The 20,857-nt window shown below is 44.4% G+C and overlaps 1 long non-coding RNA gene across 1 annotated transcript in view; it reads right to left on the bottom strand.

The window, feature by feature from the left end:
- LOC122679664 overlaps nt 1-20,857 on the bottom strand; it is a 98,915-nt gene that overhangs the window by 60,543 nt on the left and 17,515 nt on the right. Inside the window, exons 4-5 of the long non-coding RNA XR_006336474.1 lie at nt 8,923-9,169; nt 7,193-7,282 (exon numbers count right to left, since the gene is read on the bottom strand). This is a non-coding gene — a long non-coding RNA (uncharacterized LOC122679664). The remainder of the gene's footprint in view (nt 1-7,192; nt 7,283-8,922; nt 9,170-20,857) is intronic.

Here is a 20,857-nt window from a genome sequence, read left to right on the forward strand (position 1 = left end):
AAGTGGTGTATTTGAGGTCACACTGTGAGTTAGGCACAACTCTAAGACTGGGGCCTAAGTCTCAATAGAGAGGTAGGTTTGGAATCTTCTCAAAGGGTTTGTAACAGTCCATTTGGAAACTACTTTCTGTGATAGCAGAGAGAAGTTCTCAGCGAGCTGTTGCACTAGAAGCTCTGTATTATAGATTAAGAGGGTTGCTCAGAATCTCCCTGACTTTTACAAAGTTGTCCTCTAAAATCATTGTAATTCTGGGGGACAAAAATGATATTCTAAAGTCACCGAAAGTAGAAAGTTGTTGGAAGGAAAGTAGAAAGTTGTGAGAGGATGAAGATTCCTTCCAAACCTAGGTATTTGCTCCATTTTATTACTCACGTGTGCTAAGTTGCTTCAGTCATGTCCAACTCTTTGCAACACTATGGACTGTAGCCCACCATGTTCCTCTGTCCATGGGATTCTCCAGGCAAGAATACTGGAGTGGGTTGCCATGATCTCCTTCAGGAAATCTTCCCAACCTAGGGATCGAACCCACATCTCTGATGTCTCCTGCCTTGGTTGGTGGGTTCTTTACCACTAGCGCCACATGGGAAGCCCACTTTAAGATAAATAAAACCTCAACCCAGGAATTTTCAGAGAAGTAGAAGCCACCCACCCTCCTTGTTATGCTGCAGTTATTTCTTTCCTCTGTAAATTATTAAACTTTTACTTCTCATTCGAGGAACTTTTGTTCAGCACCAACGAGGTACCAGGTACTGTGTTAAGTCAAAGGATCCAGAGATGAATTAGGCAAGCTCTTTGAGGAATTCCTTTGAGAATTCCTTGAGCTCTTTGAGCATTCCTTGAGGAATCCTGGAGACAGGCAAATAAACAAATAATTGAAAAACTGTGCAGGGTGCCATGACAGGTGTTTTCAAGGTGCTTCAAACATATCCAGGCACAGGGGAGGCACTCAAACATTTGTTGAATGAATGAATGAACTAATGAAATAGCTAGTAATTAATAACTAATTAATTCATTAAAATTTGCCCAAGGAATTTAGGGAAGCTATTTGCATTTATTCAGGGTTGATTTGCTTTTAAATTGGGTTTCCACGTAGAGAACAGGCTTGTGTACACAGCAGGGGAAGAAGAGTGTGGGATGAATTGAGAGAATAGCATTGACATATATACACCACCATGTGTAAAATAGACAGCCAGTGGGGAGCTGCTCTATGGCACAGAGCGCTCAGCTCGGGGCTCCACGATGACCTAAATGGGTTGGACTTGGGAGGGAGACCCAAGAGGGAGGGGATATATGTGTGTGTATATGTGTGTGTGTGTGTCTGTTGTGTGTGTGTGTGTGTGTCTGTGTGTAGCTGATTCAGTTTCCTATACAGCAGAAATTAACACAATATTGTAAATCAATCATCCTTCAAATAAAAAAAAATGTTTAAGAAAATAAAAAAATAAATAATTAACTGGGTCTCCAAATAAATTTTTTTAAAGTTAAGAAAAAAAATTTAATAAAATAAGCTCGGTCTCCATTCAATCATTCATTCATTCAAGTGCTCATTGATTGATCCATGTGTTGAGCATCATAATGGGTTATTAGACACTGTGAGAAGCTGAACTGAATAAAGTAAGGCCCTTGCTCTTAAAGATTACAGAACAACAAAACAACTAACATTTTATGATACATGCTCTATTCTGACCTCTGCACGCTCCATTAAAATGTAAGTTCCATGAAGGCAAAGGCATTCTCTGCTTCCTTTCTGCCATATTAGAAACACCTACAAACAGTCCCTGGAGCCAGGTCAGGCCTCTGCAGCTAGTGCCAGAGTAAATGAATGAGTGAGTGAAGGAGCAGATGGGTCGTACACCGACAATATTGTGAGAGCTTGGAGGAGCAGCATCTCATTAGCAACGTCTCAGGAGCAGATGGAGGAAGAAGTCAAGGAGGAACAGAGAAGGATCTGTGAGGAGAAAAACCAGAAGGGTGCGCTGTCATAAAAGCCAATAGACAGGACAGAGCTTCCCAGAGGAAAAAGCTGCACCCAAGAATCATTTTTGACCACTTTGGCCCCAGGGCAGGGACTAGGATGAGACAAGCTAGGAGCCTTGGGTGCAAACTTTAAAGGGACACTCACTCTCAGAATTGTTTAAGTTCAGTGTCAGCACCTGAAAGCTACACTCCCTTAATTTTGTGTCCATAATGCCTCCCTTGTCTCACCCTACCCCAGCCCTGTGGGGCCCAGCTCTGTGCCAGGAAGGTATTTCCCTGGTGGTCCAGTGGCTGAGACTCCATGCTCCCAATGCAGGGTCCCAGGTTCATTCCCAGAACAGATCAAGTTCCATCAAGGAACTAGATCCCACATGTTGCAATTAAAGATTCCACATGCCATAACTAAGAACCAGTGCAGGCAAATAAATATTTTTTTTTTTTTTAAGAGAAGACACAACCCCTTTCTCAAGAAGGTAAAGGTCTAACAGGCAGACAGACATAAACCCATCAATGATAATGCAGAAGGTGAGTTTTGGCAGGAGTAAGCAAAACGAGCAGGAGAATCAGGCAGGAGCACCTCAATTGGACCAGGGCTCGGAAAATGTGATGGTGATGAGCTGGGACTAAGAGACGATCACAAACGCACAAGAGGAAGGGGAACATAGCTTTCCAGCCACGGCAGCAGCACGCGCCGAAACTACAAGTGTCCCGAAACGGTGACGTGGTGGGGTAGCCGGAAGTGAGAAAAGACTGGTCTAAATGAGGTTAGGGATGTAGGTTCCCGTTATTCATCCTGTCAGCCTGAAGCCCCATCTTTATGTTTACAGTTCTGTTAGTATCTGGGGCAGTTTTCCTTGGAAACGAGCTGCTGCCTAAATTAATTGACAGGCCCATCAATCTACTCTTCCTCCCTTCGTCCTGGCCTCTGAGAGAACAGGGAGGAGGCCCCCACTGAGTCTTTGCTGCTCAGTCAGAGGTATTTTTAGTCCCAGCAGAAAATAACAGCAGTGTGCATTTAATAAAAATATCAAGCCCTGGGAATGATCTACTGCCAGCGTTGGAGCAATCAGGGACGGGATATGTTTCCAATTGAATTACTACTGTGGTCATAGTTATAAAAAGAGAGAGGGAGGAGAAAAATGTTAGGCTGGTCAGTTTCTCGGGAGCATTTAATCTTGGTTCACTCTAATTTTAATGTTCGAAGACACATGAGCCAGCTCTGTCCTTAGGAGTTATTTCAGGGGGGAACTGGTCCATGCCCGCAACTTGCAGTTGACACTGGGCAGCCCTACTCTGTGAAGTTTTCTTTCTTTTTTTCTCTTCTTTTCTGTCCCCCCTCCCTCTCTCCCTCCCCGCTCCCAGTTTTGGCCGCTGTCAGCTCTGCTGCTCACAAGCTGATGGGACACAGTGTGAATAATTACAATGAGGGTAAATTTAGACTCTGATGGAACCGAGGGAATGTGAGCCCAGAAGCTGGGCCCAGGGGCGAAGAGGAGCATTTAGAAAGAGTCCAGGAGGTACAAGCTGGCGGTTGTCAAACAAACAAGTTACAGGGCTGTGAAGTACAGCACAGGGAATACGGCCAATAATGCTAGAGTAAATCAGTATGGCGTGTCGCCTGTAAAAGTATGGAGTCACTATATTGTATACCTGAAATGAATATAATACTGCGGGGGTCTTTCCAGGTAGGGCTGGTGGTAAATAACCTGGCTGCCAATGCAGGCATTGTAACAGACTCGGGTTCAATCTCTGGGTTGGGAAGATCTCCTGAAGAGGGCATGGCAACCCACTCCAGTTGTCTTGCCTGGAGAATCCCACGGACAGAGGAGCTTGGTGGACTACAGTCCGTAGGGTCGCAGAGTCGGACATGACTGAAGTGACTTAGCACTCAGTATAATATTGGAAGACAGCTATATTTCCATTTAAAACAGTAATTTTAAAAAAGAGACAGCACCAACATGAGTCATGAAGATTGTGCTCCCCCAAGACTTCCAGGGGGGAAAAAAGTCCCCATTTTTTAGATTGTTATAACCTGCTCTTTTCAATCTGATCATGATTTATCTCCACAGCATGGTCTCCGTCTGTTGTTCCCCTTACACCCTTTGTCACCTTCTCTAGTGAAAAGAGTAATAATTAGTTGCTTCTTATTAAGGGCCTCCCTAGTGCCAGGCTCTGGCTAAGCAATTACAGAAGTTATGTCTCTTTATCCTGAAACTTACATCAAAAAGCAGAAACCATTAGCAATCTGTGACTGATAAGGAGACCGAAGCTTGGACAGGTTAAGTCACTAGCTAATAACTGGCAGAACCTGGATTCTGGCTCATTCTAGAGCCCATCCACCCTCTGCCCACTGCCCTCTGACTCTGATCTCCCAATTTGACCGAGTTCTTTAGAATGTGCTTCTTCACACCTCTCATATCTTATATAAGCTGCCCCTTTCCTTGGAATGCATTCTGACCCATTTTCCTAGAATTCTCTCCTAAATATCTTACTTTCTGTCCACATCTGTTGTAGCATGTGTTACTATTAGCATTAGTAATAGTCACTATTGTCTATTCAATTTATATCGTATACCAGGCATTGTTCTAAGTGCTTTGCATGTATTATCTGATTTAATTATCACAACATACTTAAAAGACAGCTACTGTTATGATACCCACTTTACAGAATGGAAACTGATGCACAGAAAAATTAACTAGCTTGCAGAGCTGGTGAGTGGTAAAACTAGAAAAATAAAATCTCATGAATTGAGTAATCACTATGTAACAGACACCAGACTTAACACTAAACATGTATCTTTACATGTTATCCTCACAGCAATTGTGTAATTAATACCCCCATTTTACAGATGATAAGGCGGAGGCTCAGAGAAAGTTTTAAGTAGCTTCATCAGAGTAACAGATTCAGGATGGAAACAGGTATGTGAAGAGTCCAAGCCCTCTGCTCTTTCACACAGCACGATGAGTTGCTTCCATCACTGTCTTCTCAATGAATCATCACTTTTTAAGAGAAAAGCCATGTTTTATTGATCCCTCCCTCCCCAGTACTTCACACAGGTCCCTGGTACACAGTGGGCTTACAGTAAATGTTGGATGACAGGATGGATAAAATGCAGGGCATCAGCAACCTGTTTCAAATATGATGTGTTTAAATGCACTGGGAGAAAAAAGAACAAGATAGACACGTTTATGAAGGGCGTTCTTAGGAGAGAGGACTCTCCCCGTGGAGGACTCTCTCCTGCCAGCTGGTCCAGGCTGCCAGGTCAAGTCAGACTCGCACGAAGGAAGGCTCTTCCCTCAGACAGCTAGGCTGCTGGGTGAAGAGAGGTCCAGCCCTGCCCTCTGGCCCCTCCTCGCTCGGGGTCTCCCGCCCTCTCTGAGCAGGCCCTCCCTCACGAGGCCTTGACACCAAAGTCTAGGCTGTGTGCTGGGCTCCTCATGATGATGGCTGGACCACTGTTTGTTCTACGCAGCATCCCCTGGGTTCCAGCTATCCTTACTGGCATCCTCCACCATATCCCTTCCCTGCTGTTTTGCAACATGCCAGGGTCAGAAATCCATGAAGTCGTTTGGAATAAAGAGTTAAATGTCTGAAAATGAAATTTTGCTGGAGACACTTTCCTGTTTTTCAACTGGAGGATAATTGCTTTACAATGTTGTGTTGGTTTGTGTTGTTTTCTGCCATACAATTTCATGACTCAGTCATAAGTATACATATATCCCCTCCCCCTTGAGCCTCCCTCCCACCCCCGCCCCCAGCCCACCCTCTAGGTCATCACAGAGCACAGAGCTGAGCTGCCTGGGCTCCACAGCAGCTTCCCACCAGCTGCCTGCTTTACACGTGGTGGTGTGTGTATTTCCATGCCACTCTCCTGATTGGTCCCACCTTCTCCTTCCACGGCCGGGCCCACAAGTCCATTCTCTACATCTGTGTCTCCATTCCTGTCCTGAAGATAGGTTCATCAGTACCACTTTTCTAGATTCCATATTTATGTGTTAATATACAATATTTGCTTTTCCCTTTCTGACTTACTTCACTCCGTGTAATTTACAATAGTCAGGGCATGGGAGCCACCTAGATGTCCATTGACAGATGAATGGATAAAGAAGTTGTGGTATGTATACATATATGGCACCCCACTCCAGTACTCTTGCCTGGAAAATCCCATGGACGGAGGAGCCTGGTGGGCTGCAGTCCATGGGGTCATAAAGAGTCGGACATGACTGAGCAACTTCACTTCCACTTTTCACTTTTATGCATTGGAGAAGGAAATGGCAACCCACTCCAGTGTTCTTGCCTAGAGAATCCCAGGGATGGGGTCGCACAGAGTCTGACATGACTGAAGTGACTTAGCAGTAGCAGTAGCATATATATATATATAACAATGTAACAGTGGCATATTACTCAGCCATAAAAAGGAACAAATTTGACTCTGTTGAACAGAGGTAGACGAATTATTGGAGACTCGAGAGCAGGTGACAGAGTCCCCAGAGAAGACACTGCCTCTTCTTCACACCTGCCACTCTTTACCTTTCAACTGGACTTGTATAAAGGTGCCCAGAGCCCAAGAAAGCTGGAGTCCAAACCTGCTTCTGTCACTGCTTAGTCACTAGACCTGGGCAAGTCACTATTCTAAGCTTCCATTTCCCATCAGTAAAATGGGTATAACATCCCCAAATTACAGTGTGGTTGAATGATCAAAAGACAATATGAAGGAGAGGCAAGAGAAGGCAAAGTTCATAAGGATACTTTTTGCAGTAGATGCAGAATCTCAGATCCACCACAGGTGACCAGATGTCCTGGCTGGTCCAAGACACAAAGATTTTGAAGGTGTGGAACTTCCAGTGTGAAACATGGGAAATTCCTAGACAAACCAACACAGGTCACCTACCACATAGCAAAATGGGAATAATAAGAGCTCTTTCCTTACAGAGTGGGCTTGGGACTCTATGAAAATGTACGGAAAGTGCATGTTTCATTTCCTTGTGTTACCATAGTTCTCTGGTTCTGCCCATTGATTATTGTTATTTTCTAAACAAGGGAGTATGATGACTAAAGAAAAACCATGCTGCCCTTGTTAATCTCTGAAAGAAAGGCTCCCTCCTGGGACTAGTGGCTGTGTAGGTGACTACCCTGTCCTGAGGACACTGAGTGGTTCCTAGGAGCCCATAGGAACAGATTTCTGTGATGCTAAATTTAAGCTAACTTTACTCACCTGCTTCATGCCAATCTGGTACCTTGCAGCTGTTGGCTGGGAGAGGGCCAAGGCAGAAGACTCATTTGATGAAATGACTCAGGCCTTGAGCTGAGAGAACAGAGGAAGTAAACAGGTCAACTCTTCAAGTTGCACCCAGGAAGGACACATGATTGCACAGCATCATTTATGGGCACAGTTCAGGTTGGCAAGTCTGCTGATAATGCAGTCAACAGGCCCAGTGCCTGACACAGAGAGAGCATTCAGTAACATGTTAAATTTAAAGTATGTTGACTTTGAAGTTATTTTGACAACCTCATTTGAAATATTAAGCATTAATCATAGTCTTATTTCAAACGTATTTTCCTACCAATATCTCCTATTAACATGTTCTTCCTACAAAATGGAAGGGCACAGCCCAGGAAGCTTTTACTTTAAAATCATTAAACCTGTTTGCAAATCCCCAGAATAGGATGGACGCCTTCCTCACCTTGGAAAAATTTGTAAAAACTCAAGTAAGTAATATCAGAACATTGTGGTAGAATCATGGTGATTGGTATATGAATACTTTAAACATTTTTGTACATGTGACCATTTTCATAATGAGATTTAGAGGGGAAAAAAGGAAATCCACAGATGCCAAGATCAATCATCATCCTAATTCTCTTAAATCAGGCCAGAAATGGCTGAAACGTGTGATTTCATACACCTGGGTGGACAAGGGAACATTTGTCCTGAGAAAACCAGATCCCTCTCTGAAGTAGAAACAAAGTCACACCCTTGCTAAGTCACTCCTGAGCTGTGACGCTGCAGCATTAGGGAGTGAAAGTCAAGTGCATGTGATAATGGGCCCATGTGCCCGGGGGAGGCTGACATCAACACAGGCTCATCTCTTAGATCATCAGAGTGACCTGTTTGATGGGCCTGGAAGGGAACAGTCAGCCAAGGCCTCCCCAGGCCAGCAGATGAGGAGCTCAATCTTGGCAAATGATGACTCCATCCTCCAGTGTGATCAGATTTTATCCTCTGGTTAGCTTTTATTTGGTTAGTTATATTCAATAATCTCCTCTGGTCTGATCTCAGGGTAGCTTATGTTCACAATGATGTAATTGTCCCTGCTCTTTTCTTAGAACAAAAGCTGCTGGTCTGTGGACAAAGCTGGGGATATAATACCATATCATAGCTGATTTTATATATACAACCAGCTATTGACCCCATGTGAGTCCTTTAAATCACCTGGGCTCTGATTTCTTCCTGGCACCCTGGTACTATATAAACACTAGTCATAGATTCACCATGAGCTCGCCATGAGAACCAGATCTCCATCATATTTATACCCTCAGAGGCTAACCTAGTACCCTAAGACACACAAGGCTCACACAAAATAAATGTCGACTGAACTGAAATGAGGAACCAGCCACTACTGTGAACGCTGAGATTCTGAATCTGGTTTTTGTTCTTTCCTGCTTCCCAGGTAGTGCTAGTGATAAAGAACCTGCCTGCCATTGCTGGAGACGTAAGAGATGTGGATTCAATCCCTGGGTCAGGAAGATCTCCTGGAGGAGGGCACAGCCATCCTCTCCAGTATTCTTGCCTGAAGAATCCCCATGGACAGGGGAGCCTCCAGGCTACAGTCTAACATGACCGAAGGGACTTAGCATGCATGCACGCCGTGTACAGTGGTCTCGCTCCACATCTGATGTTTGCTGTAACTATTTTTAATCCTTCTCATACCCTTATGAGGCACTCACCATCACCCTCATTTTACAGTTTGGGAAAACTGAAGCAGACAGAGCTTTGCCACTGAGCCAGGATCTGAATCCGCACTGACTTGACTTCAAAGCCCTCCCCTTCATTCTCATCATACTTCATTCTTTCCTCATGGGAGACAGTAAGTAACAGCTTTGTCCACCCTTGACAGAGCAAGAAAAACTGGGCAAGTGCAGGCGAGGGAGCTCTTCTTAGGAAACACTCCAAACACCCTTTGCTTCCAGCTACCTAGAAAGAACAAAGAAACAAATAAATCTCCTCTTCGTTGTGGGCCTGCTGCAAGCTGCATCACAGTTTGGGGTCACCCAAGTGATGAGAAGTCCCTCCAAGGCGACACAGAAAGGCTGCAAGTCATTCAAAAATGGAAGCAGAGGGTCTTCAATACAAGGGGGCTGATTGATCAAGGCATGGGGAGAAGGCGCTGCAGACCATGACCAAACAGTTGTGTCCATTCGTCTTTCCTGACCACAGCCTTTCTCCTCCCCAACACAGAAAGTAAGTTCTAATCCAGAGCGTGGCTAATGTGAGCTAATCCACCCACATTCTGTCTCCATGGCTATGGCTGCCCTGAGATTACTCTTTGAAGAGGAGATTAAAAACTTCCAGTCAGAAGAATGATTCCTAATATTGGTTATCCTTGAATAATACCTCTGACCTGCAAGAAAAAGGGCAAATCATGCAATGATGCCAGAAAATTTATTCTGATCAGTACATCCCATTATTCCACAAAAGCCACACAATTGTCATGTCCCCAGCCTGAAGAGACTCATTGTTTGTTTCTAGGCAAATGGTATCCAGTCAGTAGGACCCCTTCATCATCTGGATTGTGCCAGTCACGGTGCATGATACCTCTAGCCCTTTCTCCTCATAGTGACCTTTGAGCTAGGTATGTACACCCAATTTACAGATGAGAGAACTGGGGTTTCATGGGGCTTCCCAGGTGTCTCCGTGGTAAAGAATCCACCTGCAACGCAGGAAATTTGGGTTCAATCCCTGGATCGGGAAGAGCCCTGGAAGAAGGAAATGGCTACCCACTCCAGTATTCTTACCTGGGAAATCCCATGGACAGAGGAGCCTGTGGGTTTACAGTCTGTAATTTCGAAAGAAGAATGCAACTAGTTTTTTTAACTTTTTATTTTATATTGGAGTACAGCCAGTCAACAGCATTGTGATAGTTTCAGAAGCACAGTGAAGTGACTCAGCCATACACATACACATGTATCCTTTCTTCCTCAAGCTCCCCTCCCATCTAGGCTGCCACTTAACACTGAGCAGACTTCTCTGCGCTTATACGTAGGACACTGTGGATTATCTATTGTAAACAGAGCAGCGTGTTCATGTTGATCCCAACCTCCCTACCTATCGCTTCCCCCTACCCTTCTCTTCTGGTAACCATAAGTTCATTCTGTAAGTCTGTGAAGGAAGAAGACAATTGTAATCGGCTTCATATAAGCTTCACATAGGTTAAAGCGTCGGCCGGCAACTCGAGACCTGGGTTTGATCCCTGGGTCAGGAAGATCCCCTGGAGAAGGAAATGGCAACCCACACCAGTACTCTTGCCTGGAGAATCCCATGGACAGAGGAGCCTGGTGGGCTACAGTCCACAGGGTCGCAAAGAGTCGGACATGACTGAATGACTTAACTTTCACTTTCACTTTCATATAAGTAACATGGCATCATGTAAGAGGACCGTGGCCCTTGGCTCAGTCACTCTGGGTTTGAAGTCCCCTTACCAGCTGTGTGACCTTGGGCAAGACAAAGAAACTCATTTACAGCACCAACAGGCACGATGTTGCTTTTATCCCTGAAGACTGATCTGAATCCTACTTTTCCGCATTGCAGGCAGATTCTTTACCCTCTGAGCCACCAGGGAAGCCCCATATGTGGGACAGTGTTTGATATACTGAAGGCATTCAGTAAAAATCTGGTGACTCCTAAGAAGAAACGGAATCCAAAATAAGCAGAATACAAAGTGAGGGAAATGAAATAGCACTTCCCCCAAGAAGGTAAGACCCCAGGGATCAGCTGAACTGAGACCGAAACAGCACGGGAAGGAGTTTGGGCTAGACCCAGGAAGGGGAAGATGGAGCCATCACAAGTCCTTGAGCAGAGGAGCGGCGTGGTGAGAGGAGACATATCTGGAGACCTCCCTCGTCTCGGGGACGTGATGATAATTTTGGCTTCGCTTTAGTTGCCCAGCTGCAGTACTGAAGCATTATCATTGTCTGATGCTTATAGTATTACAATAGTTTTTCTCAAAGTAAGACTGGCTGGCAGCAGAATTCCTTAGGGAGCCTGAGAAAATTACATGATCCTAGAACCAGCCCAGACTTAAGAATTCAGGCAAAAATCGGAGATAACACCCAGGAATTCACAGCCTTCCAAATACCGCAGTGGTTCTGATTCACACTGATGTCTGAAAGCCATTCATCTAAAACAAGAGGTTTTAAACTTAAAAAAGAGTCCTCATTAGAGCAAATCATCTTATCATCAGGGCTCTGGGTTTCCAAGGACCATTCATAGTATAATAATAAACCAAAGACAGTTGTAGCCCTCTTTTAAACTGCCAGACACCTAAAAATAAAGTCAGCAAGCAATGTGAGCCTCAGAAAAGTAGCCAGAGGAGGAATTACAATTAGTAGCTGACCCCCTGTTACAGGGCAGGGCTTTTTTTAGACCTGTAGCTCATGCCAATTCAGTGGCCTAGGAGGAGGCCCAACTGAAGTGCCGCTTATGCTACTGGCTAAACGGAGTCCTGCAAAGTGATCGCGTCTCTCGCCAGCTCTGAGATGTGAAGCGAAGCTGCAGAGCTGGTGGAGCTAAGTGGGAAGAGATTCAATCAGGTCAATAGCATTGACTCAGCACCTCGCAAGAGGAAGACATTCCAAGTAAACTGGAGGACACTCAGGTGAGAGCACTAAGGCCCAGCCTCAGGGAACTGCGATCCAGGGTAGTATAAAACCCAAGAATAGGATATTATAGTGGGCGGGGGGGGGGAAGAATGATTAGGGGAACAAAGAAAAATAAGAAATTGATTTTAAATAGGTTAGGAAAGAAAGGCTCTGTGGAGGAGGTTGATAATTGAGCAGGATCTCAATAGCATGGTTGGGACTGTAACAGGGAGAGATGAGAATGGGCATATACAAGCAGAGACAAAGTTACCTGCAAACAAATAGTCAGGAAACTATGAAATGCTGAAGATTCTGATACAACGGAGGTGTTGCTTTCTTTCCCAGAAATAATGGGGCAAGTGCCTAGAAAGAGAGATTGGGGACAATTCATGAAAGCTTTGAATTTCAGAAGAAGAAATAGGAACATTAGTTTGTAGGCAACACAAGAAACCCTATTAAGATAACTTTGAAAAAAAAATGAAACAACCTTGATGACAAAATGGAGAGTAGTTTACAATGAGATTATGTAGAGGCATTTATCAATCTTTCTTATAGGTCAGATAAGTCTGTACCTCCTTCTAGGATGGGGTAAAGGAGAGAAGGACTGTATTCTTAGAATGTCTGCTTCTTCTGAGTTTTACAGCCCCAGGGAGACAGAAGGCACTAGAAAAATATTTGCCAAATTGGTTTGCAGGCAGGCAGGTGTGGCTGGAGCTACCTTTATCGTCTAGGCAGCAGAGATCGTGAAAGTAGTCCTTCTTTGGGCAGCATTGATGGCAAAGAGATAAGTGAGGAGAGAATCCACATTTTTCTTTTTCTTGGTTTACAGCATAACTTCCCTAGCTTAGCCCAAAGGTTATGTGAAATACTGATTGCAAACACATTCTAATTTCTATCCTCCCTGTGTCTATAACATTTTGAAATGTGAAGTCTATACTTCTAAGCCCAAAATTTAGGCTAGCCTTATACCCTTGCTCTGGAAAATAAAATGTGGAGGAAGTGGACCAGTTCTGAGCCTAGACTTCAAGAGGCCTTGAGTAATTCTACTGTCTTTTGGAAACATGCTACCTCCATGAACAGAAGCCCAGGTCAGCCTGTTGAAGAGTTGGAGATTTCCCATCAGATGGCATCTTATACCAGCCCCTCCCCAGCTGACATAGCAGCTGGCATCTGATGCATGAGAACAGATAAGCCCAGCCAAGCCCAGCCTAGATTTGCAGAAATATCCAGCTGACCCATAGACTCATTAATAATAAATGGTTGGGATTTTTTTTTTTTTAGTGTGAATGTTGTGGTGGTTTGTCAAAACAATAGTTAACTGACACAGCGCTCCTCTCAATGAGAGTTTCTCATGGTCAAGGAAGCCAGATCCTCTCTGGAGATACACTGTAAATCAGGTTATAGAAAGAAAAAGTAGAATTTTGAGCATCTAGCTGAAGTTGTTATTTAGTTGCTAAGTCGTGTCTGACTCTTTGGGACCCCATGGACTGGAGCCCGCCAGGCTCCTCAGTCCATGAGATTTCCCAGGCAAGAATACTGGAGTGGGTTGCCATTTCCTACTCTAGGGGATCTTCCCCCAGGGATTGAACCCGAGTCTTCTGCATTGACAGGCACATTCTTTACCACTGAGTCACCAGGGCAGGCTGTCTAGCTGAAGAGGATTTGCTAAATAACATAACTTTTTTTATTCTTTCATCAAGCACGTTGCCCATCAGCCATGTGGTTAGTAGGCACTTAGTACTTAAGTAAAAGCACTTGGTCGGTCGTAACCAAAACAGGCCCCACCCATGCAGAAATTTGGAGAGTGGTCCCTTCACAATTTACAAAGTGCTTTCATAGCCACTAGTTCATTAGATTCTCATAACTTCTGGAGAAAGGCATTCTTGTTAGCTCCCATTTACAAATAAGGAAATTGAGGGTGAGAAAGGCCAACTAATTTTCTAAAATGATGCAACCAGTTAGTAAGATTGCATGCCCTACTTCTCATCACTATGGGATGAGAAGACAGCCTATGGTTGCCCCAGCTCCTAGGACCAGAGCAGTAGATCCTATAATTAGATTGCAAAGGGACCAATACAAGGACAAAGCTTCAAACCCACAGCTCTGACTCCAAGTCCTCCGCTTGCCTTCTAACATCAGCTCTGCCCCCAAAATTTCTCGGGGTCTTCCCTACACAAGTCAAAGTCAGAGATAAGAAAGGAATGCACAACATTTCTCGGGGTCTTCCCTACACAAGTCAAAGTCAGAGATAGAAAAGGAATTCATAATCCATATTGCCAGCTCCCAACTCGAGAGCTGAGTGCAGAGAGGGTGTCCGCTCTACAAAGCTACAAACGTCTAGGGATTCAAGCAGGGTAGGATTCAGGTGAATGAATCTTGGCTTATAATGATTCAAATATAGATCCACTACTTAGAGACCAGCCAACAACAATTTTCTCCCTGCATTCCAAGAGCTGAGTGTCATCTAACCAATAACCCTTCCTGGGAAGCGAGATATGGCCTGCAATTCTAGAGGCATCTGTGCCCTGAGCATATAATTAAGTCAGAGGCAAGTACAGCTGGTGAAAGTAGGGAGGCATGCATAAACTCTTCAATCTAGGAATGTTGGTGAACCCTGTCATTACCTACCCCGAGTGCTAATCTATCCCACCAGGACTCCATAAACTCTGTGACTCTAACTGTTCTCCAGCTGCAAATGCATGAGTCTTCTTCTGGAAGACTGTAGCTCCCCTCCTCTCTCCCCTCATTGAGGGCTTTTCAAAATCATCACCAAGACAATTCCTGAGTCATTGGGAAAGGGACTGATCTAGGTGATTTAAAAGGAAGAATGTTAGCATTGGGAGGTGGGAGGAAGAGTAGGTTTTAAATTGAAAAACTCTATTAACTCTATTCTACATACTCACTGTGTGATCTTTAGCAGGTTACTAAACCTCTCTGAGCTTCCATATCAATAGCAAAACCTGCCTCCCCCAAAAAATTAGGGTTAGGGTTAGGGTTTGGGTTTGGGTTAGGGTTAGGGCTAGGGTTAGGGTTTGGGTTTGGGTTAGGGTTAGGGTTAGGGGTCAGTCATTAGGAATAGGGCAGGCCTACGCTGGTGCTGGAACATGACGAGTATTTGGTCAGCATCTTTCCTCCTCTCCATTATAGATATGAAATGTTCTGGGTTTGCCCTCAAATAAAGTTAAAACAAAACCAACAAGCCAAAAACTCAAAAGAAACGCATAAAAGGAATAAGTAAGTGAAAGTCACTCAGTCGTATCTGACTCTTTGTGACCCCATGGACTGTCCATGGAATTCTCCAGGCCAGAATACTGGAGTGGGTAGCCTTTACCTTCTCCAGGGGATCATCCCAACCCAGGGATCGAACCCAGGTCTCCCTCATTGCAGGTGGATTCTTTACCAGCTGAGCCACAAGGGAATTTGGTGAACATTACCCTTAAACTCTTGGTTGTTATTGAAATTCTGGACTTTTTGCTCCATCTCTCCAAATAAACCATAAGCTAAGCTAGGGAAATTTTTTAATACTGTCCACATTGTAAAATAATTGCAAATATTTTTTAAGTGATTTAAGAAGTGGGGATTGAAAAGGAAGTGTTATTTCCATTTTTCCTCTGATTATCAATTTTCTTGTGAAAAAAATGCTTAAATTAAGGATGGCCAAGTTCTGGGATTCTTCTTTGAGTGCAGCCACAGTATCACACTGTCGAATTAAGCAAACTGTACCACTGTATCATGGCTGTTTTACCCATTTGTAAAACTGACATTTTAGTACTTTTCCATCTTAGTCACATTGTGAATGCATGTGGCCCATTCAAAAGCAGGGATCTTATTTATTCATTGTGTTCTCTGCATTTAGCAGTTTTTGACACATGGTATATAGTCAGTTCATGGCAATGGCGTAAGCAACAAACATTTGTTATTTCTCTTGAGCCGGCAGGTTTGGATGTGCTGTTCTGAAGTCATCTGGGCAAAGTGCGTCGTGACTGGACATGCACATGCATCACTAACCGGATAGTGGGGCAGCAGGGGCCTGTGTGGTCCAGGAAGCCCTCAGTTGTGATCATTGTTTTGCTCTCGGAGATGATGGAATCTTCTGAAGAGCAAAGGTTTAGCAGGGCAGCTTTAAACTTCTAAAGCAGGAGACGATCCCTGGGTAGGGAAGATCCCCAGGAGGAGGAAATGGCAACCCGCTCCAGTATTCTTGCCTGAAAAACCCCCTGGACAGAGGAGTCTGGAGGGCTGCAGTCCATGGGGTCACAAAGAGTCAGACACGACTGAGCACCCAATAGCATTAAGAGCTATCCTGGGAAAATGACTCCATCAGACAGGTCCACAAGAGTAAAAAGAAAAGAGATAAGAAATCAGATGTTCTCTTTCCACATTCCTTTATGTTCTGCTGGAGGAAATATGCAAACTTTCTAGAGGGCAACTTGGTGATATGTGTCAAAACGCAGCCTGGCTGCTCAGTTGAGCTTATGGCTGAAAGGTTGGGGAAAGGCTAGACAGAAAGTGGCAGGGAAGAGGCAAGGGAGAAAAGATGGGAGGCTGGGTAGGAAGTCGGGGGAGGCAGAAACCTGAGAAAGAATCCTGCATCCTCATGCCCTCTGACACCTCAGTCCTGAGCTCTTCCAAAGACAGCTGATGCCCTGACCCCAAGCACTGCGTCTCTCCTCAGTTCCTGGAGAGAAATTGTGGGCAATTAAACACTTATGTAGGAATCCAGGTGGAGCAAACACAGACTGCCTCCTGGTCATCTCCAGGGGCTGGAAGTAGAGGGCAAATTCCAGGGGACAGCCCTGAGCCTCCTGGCAAGGAAAAGAGCTATTGAAATTTGCTGAGTACTGAGCGTCAAGAACAGATCATACTGAAAACATGAGGTGGGTGTGTAATGCAGTGTCCAAACCTAACTGGATTTCTTAGCTTCCCATCTCTGTGAAACCTTCGCAGGGGGGGAAGAAAATGCCTGTATTTTTTTTTTCCCCCTCTCCCTTACCTGTTCCTGTGTCTGGCTGCTGGGGTTAGTAGCAAGCTCTGGAAAGTCTGGAATATGTTCTCTATTGTGTTCTTTCTGTGAAGAAAATTACAGCGTGAAAAGGAAAGGGGGCGGAGAGGAACATTACATTCTAAACAGTCTCGGGGAGATAATTGCAAAGTCTGTTAAGCACTCTCATTTCTCCCCCCACCCCACCCCCCTTGGCTTCTCTGAATTTCTTCTGCTTCTAGAATCTGGTGAAGGACACGCTGCAGAAACTGCTGCTGCAGGTGGACCAGAGAGCTTTGGCCGGTGCTTCCCCGTGAGGCACCAGCTGCTTCTGCTCATCTTCCTAGAGCAGCCTGGTACCCACCCCTTGCTGCCCACAGGGAAGCTTTAGGAGGTCCTACTTAGGAAAAGATGGGCTGTTCTGTTTTTGTCCTTTTTCTTGGTGGTTTGGGTTATTCCTTTAGTACTCTGTCTGTTTGGCTAGGATTCAGTTTGGGGAGTTGGGGGTGAGGGGCGTGGGTCCAGAATTATTGTGTTAACTACCTCATTGTTCTGGGAATTTCCATGTACACAATATCTGTCATTTATTGATTCTTTACTATGTATTCAAAAGCCTGTCAAGCATCTATGTCACTGATTTCCTTTAACTCCCACAGACCTCCTAGAAGATTGATTATACTCTTATTTCCAATTTCGGGATGAGATGTTGGGTCTCCAGAAGTTCAAGTCACTTGTCCAAGTTCACAAGCAAATAAGTGGCATAGCAGAGATTTGAACCTAGTTCTACCTGATTCTGACCTTTATATTACCATGTATCTGAAAGATCGAGGGCGGGAGGAGAAGGGGATGACAGAGGATGAGGTGGTTGGATGGCATCACCAACTCGATGGACATGAGTTTGAATAAACTCCAAGAGTTGCTGATGGACAGAGAGGCCTGGCGTACTGCAGTCCATGGGGCCGCAAAGAGTCAGACACGACTGAGCGACTGAACTGACTGTCCCCATACTCCCAAATTGATAAAAGGCCATCGCAGCCCTTCACGTTCTTGAAGTCTTAAGAAAAAAATGGCAGATACCTTAAGTGAAGATGGTTCTACGGGTAGCAGCGTGATCCATTTCTGCCCAATGAGATGCAAACGGAAAAGATTTCCAAGAGAGTGAAGGACTTCCCCAAGGTCACAAGGCTATAGATTGAGGATGGAGGAAGAAAACCATCGAGCTCCTTCCAGCACAGAGATTTAAGGAATTGTGACTACCAGATCACTTAGAAGATGCTTGAAATTGTGCTTAAAATGGTCATCTCCCCCTGCTGCTGAACACAGCTTGTAAGAAAATGCCACAAATGAACAAACAGTAGCAACAATGAAACAAATCCAGAAAAAACATTTTGGTTTCCTTTTTCCCTTCTATTTTCTTTCTTTCTTTTTTAAATCTGAGCACTGGGTTTGTTGGGTCTGTATTTCCCCATTGCACAAATGAGGAAATTGAGACTCAGAAATACCGAGTCACCTGTGGTCTGAGGGCCAGGGGTCCGTCCTCTGCACCAGTGTTTTTCCGAAGTGTGGTCCTGGGACCAGCATCATCAGTGCCACTTACCAAGGAACTGGTGGGAAATGCAAATTTTGAGCTCCACCCCAGGACCACTGAATCAGAAACTCTGGTGTTGAGGCCCAGCATTCCAGATTTTAACAAGCCCTCCTGGTGTTTCTGATGATGTTAAAGATTAAGAACCACTGCTTTACAGTGGTTAGTAACTAAGAGCTAGTAACAAAATCCAGTTGTGAAATCTGCCATTTTAAAATGTTCTTGCTTTAAACTACAGATATTCTGCATGTAGTTTTTTTTTTTTTTTTAATTTTTTGTTTTCAAATTTTTACAATGCTGTGTTGGTTTCCGCTATGCAACAGCTCAAGTTAGCCACAATCATAAGTATATCCCCTCCCTCTTGAGCCTCCCTCCCTTCCCTCTAGCCCAGCCCTCTAGGTTAACACAGAAGCGCCAGACTGGCTCCCTATCTTACACAGCACTTCTCACCAGCCATCCACTTTACACATGTCAGTGCATATGTGTTGGTGCTACTTTCTCCATTCACCCCACTCTCTCCCTCCCCCCCTGGCTCCACAAGTCCTTTTTCTCCGTCTGCATCTCCATTCCTTTCCTGAAAATAGGTTCATCAATATCATTTTTCTAGATTCCATATATATGCATTACATCACACCAGTCAGAATGGCCATCATCAAAAATCTAAACGCCCTTTTATTTTGGCCTTGGAGCAATCAGTTGCGAAATAAGATGTTAGCAAACTTTCAGAAAGCTAATGGACAATAAAGAAGGCTGAGCACTGAAGAACTGATACTTTGAAACTGTGGTTTTGGAGAAGACTCTTGAGAGTCCCTTGGACAGCAAGGAAATCAAACCAATCAATCCTAAAGGAAATCAACCCTGACTATTCATTGGAAGGATGAATGCTAAAGCCAAAGTTCCAATACTTTGGCCACCTGACCAGACAACTTGTGATCCACTGGTGTGTTAGGTGTCTAGCATAGAAGAGCATCTTGCTGCATTAAGTACAAAGAGGTGGTTAGGGGAGGCTGTCCCAAGTTTTTATCCCTTCTTAAACTGTGCTTAGCTGGAGCTGAACAAAGTGGAGTCCTTGCCAGCTGTCAAGGTATAAAAAGCCTTGTTCGATGTGTTCCTTTCAAGAACCTCGTACTGCTGAGAAACCGCAGAGGTGAAATGACTTGCCTGAGGTCACCCAGCTGCAGTGAGGTTGGGAAGGCAATCCATGTAGTACTTTCAGCACCAATACGTAGCGAGATGAGTCTGACTGCCAACTGGTTTTAGCAGATACTGCAATACACTGTTTGCAGTCATCACTCATTCTGCCTCCCTGCAAGGACTGTCACACAATTTGGAAGGAAATGTCATTAAAAAAAATCAAAGAACCACATCGGAGTAGGGTGTTTTGTTTTGTTTTTCTCCTATTTTTAAGCTTTGGGTTTGTTGTTTTTTTAATGTTTTCAAGATTTTTCAGTGGTAAAGTGATAAAGTGGTGTTATAAGAGGACTTAGAAAATTCTTTCATTTTTCATAGCAAACAAAATCTGAGCAATGTTCAGTTAATATGGAAAGCAAACAGCTACTTGCAGTCTCATTGCTCTCTGTCCTGCATCTGAATTACTGATAGAATCAACCCCCTTCCCACCCTAGCTCCACCTTCCTCTCTGCACTTTTTGAATTTCTGCTCTACACCCCTGCAGTTTCTCTCCAGCAATTACCAGCAGTCTTCTAGTCCAACCATTCACTGACTTTTGAATTCTCCTCTTGCCTGCACTCTAGTGCTTCACCTTTCTTTTTTATTCGTCTCCTCCTAGAATCCATGCTCTCTGCCTGACTCCCAAACACTGGTGACCTCCAAACACTTGGCCTCTCCAAATCTTTCAGACTTCAGTCCACATTCTTCTGGGATGATACATCTGAGTATACCAATAACCTGTATATCGATCCTGTGCTGGCTTCTTTCCTGGACCTCAGACTGGAATATCCAAATCTTTGCAGGATTTTGAAGTATTTCAAACTTCACATGGTCCAAACTGAACTCATCTGTCCAAAAGCTGTTTCCTCCATAGTCTAAGACCAGATGTTGTCATTGTTATTGTTTAGTTGCTAAGTCATGTCTGACCCTTTTGCAACCCCATGGACTATAGCCCACCTGGCTCCTGTATCCATGGGATTTCCCAGGCAAGAGTACTGGAGTGGGTTGCCATTTACTTCTCCAGGGGATCTTCCCAATCCAGGAATCGAACCTGCATCTTCTGCATTGGTAGGTGAACTATTTAGCTCTTAGCCCCCAGGGAAGCCCAAGACTAGATGTACCACATCGCTAACTATCCAATTACTCAGGCCAGGAACTTGGAGTTATTGTTAATCCTAACTGATTCTCACAAGGGTCACCTCCATAACATACACACACATACACGACCCAAACATACACACACAAGCCACATACATGCTTTCTCTCTTACACACATGTACACACATGTG

This window comes from Cervus elaphus, chromosome 21 (assembly GCF_910594005.1).
Source record: "Cervus elaphus chromosome 21, mCerEla1.1, whole genome shotgun sequence".
Taxonomy (NCBI): domain Eukaryota; kingdom Metazoa; phylum Chordata; class Mammalia; order Artiodactyla; family Cervidae; genus Cervus; species Cervus elaphus.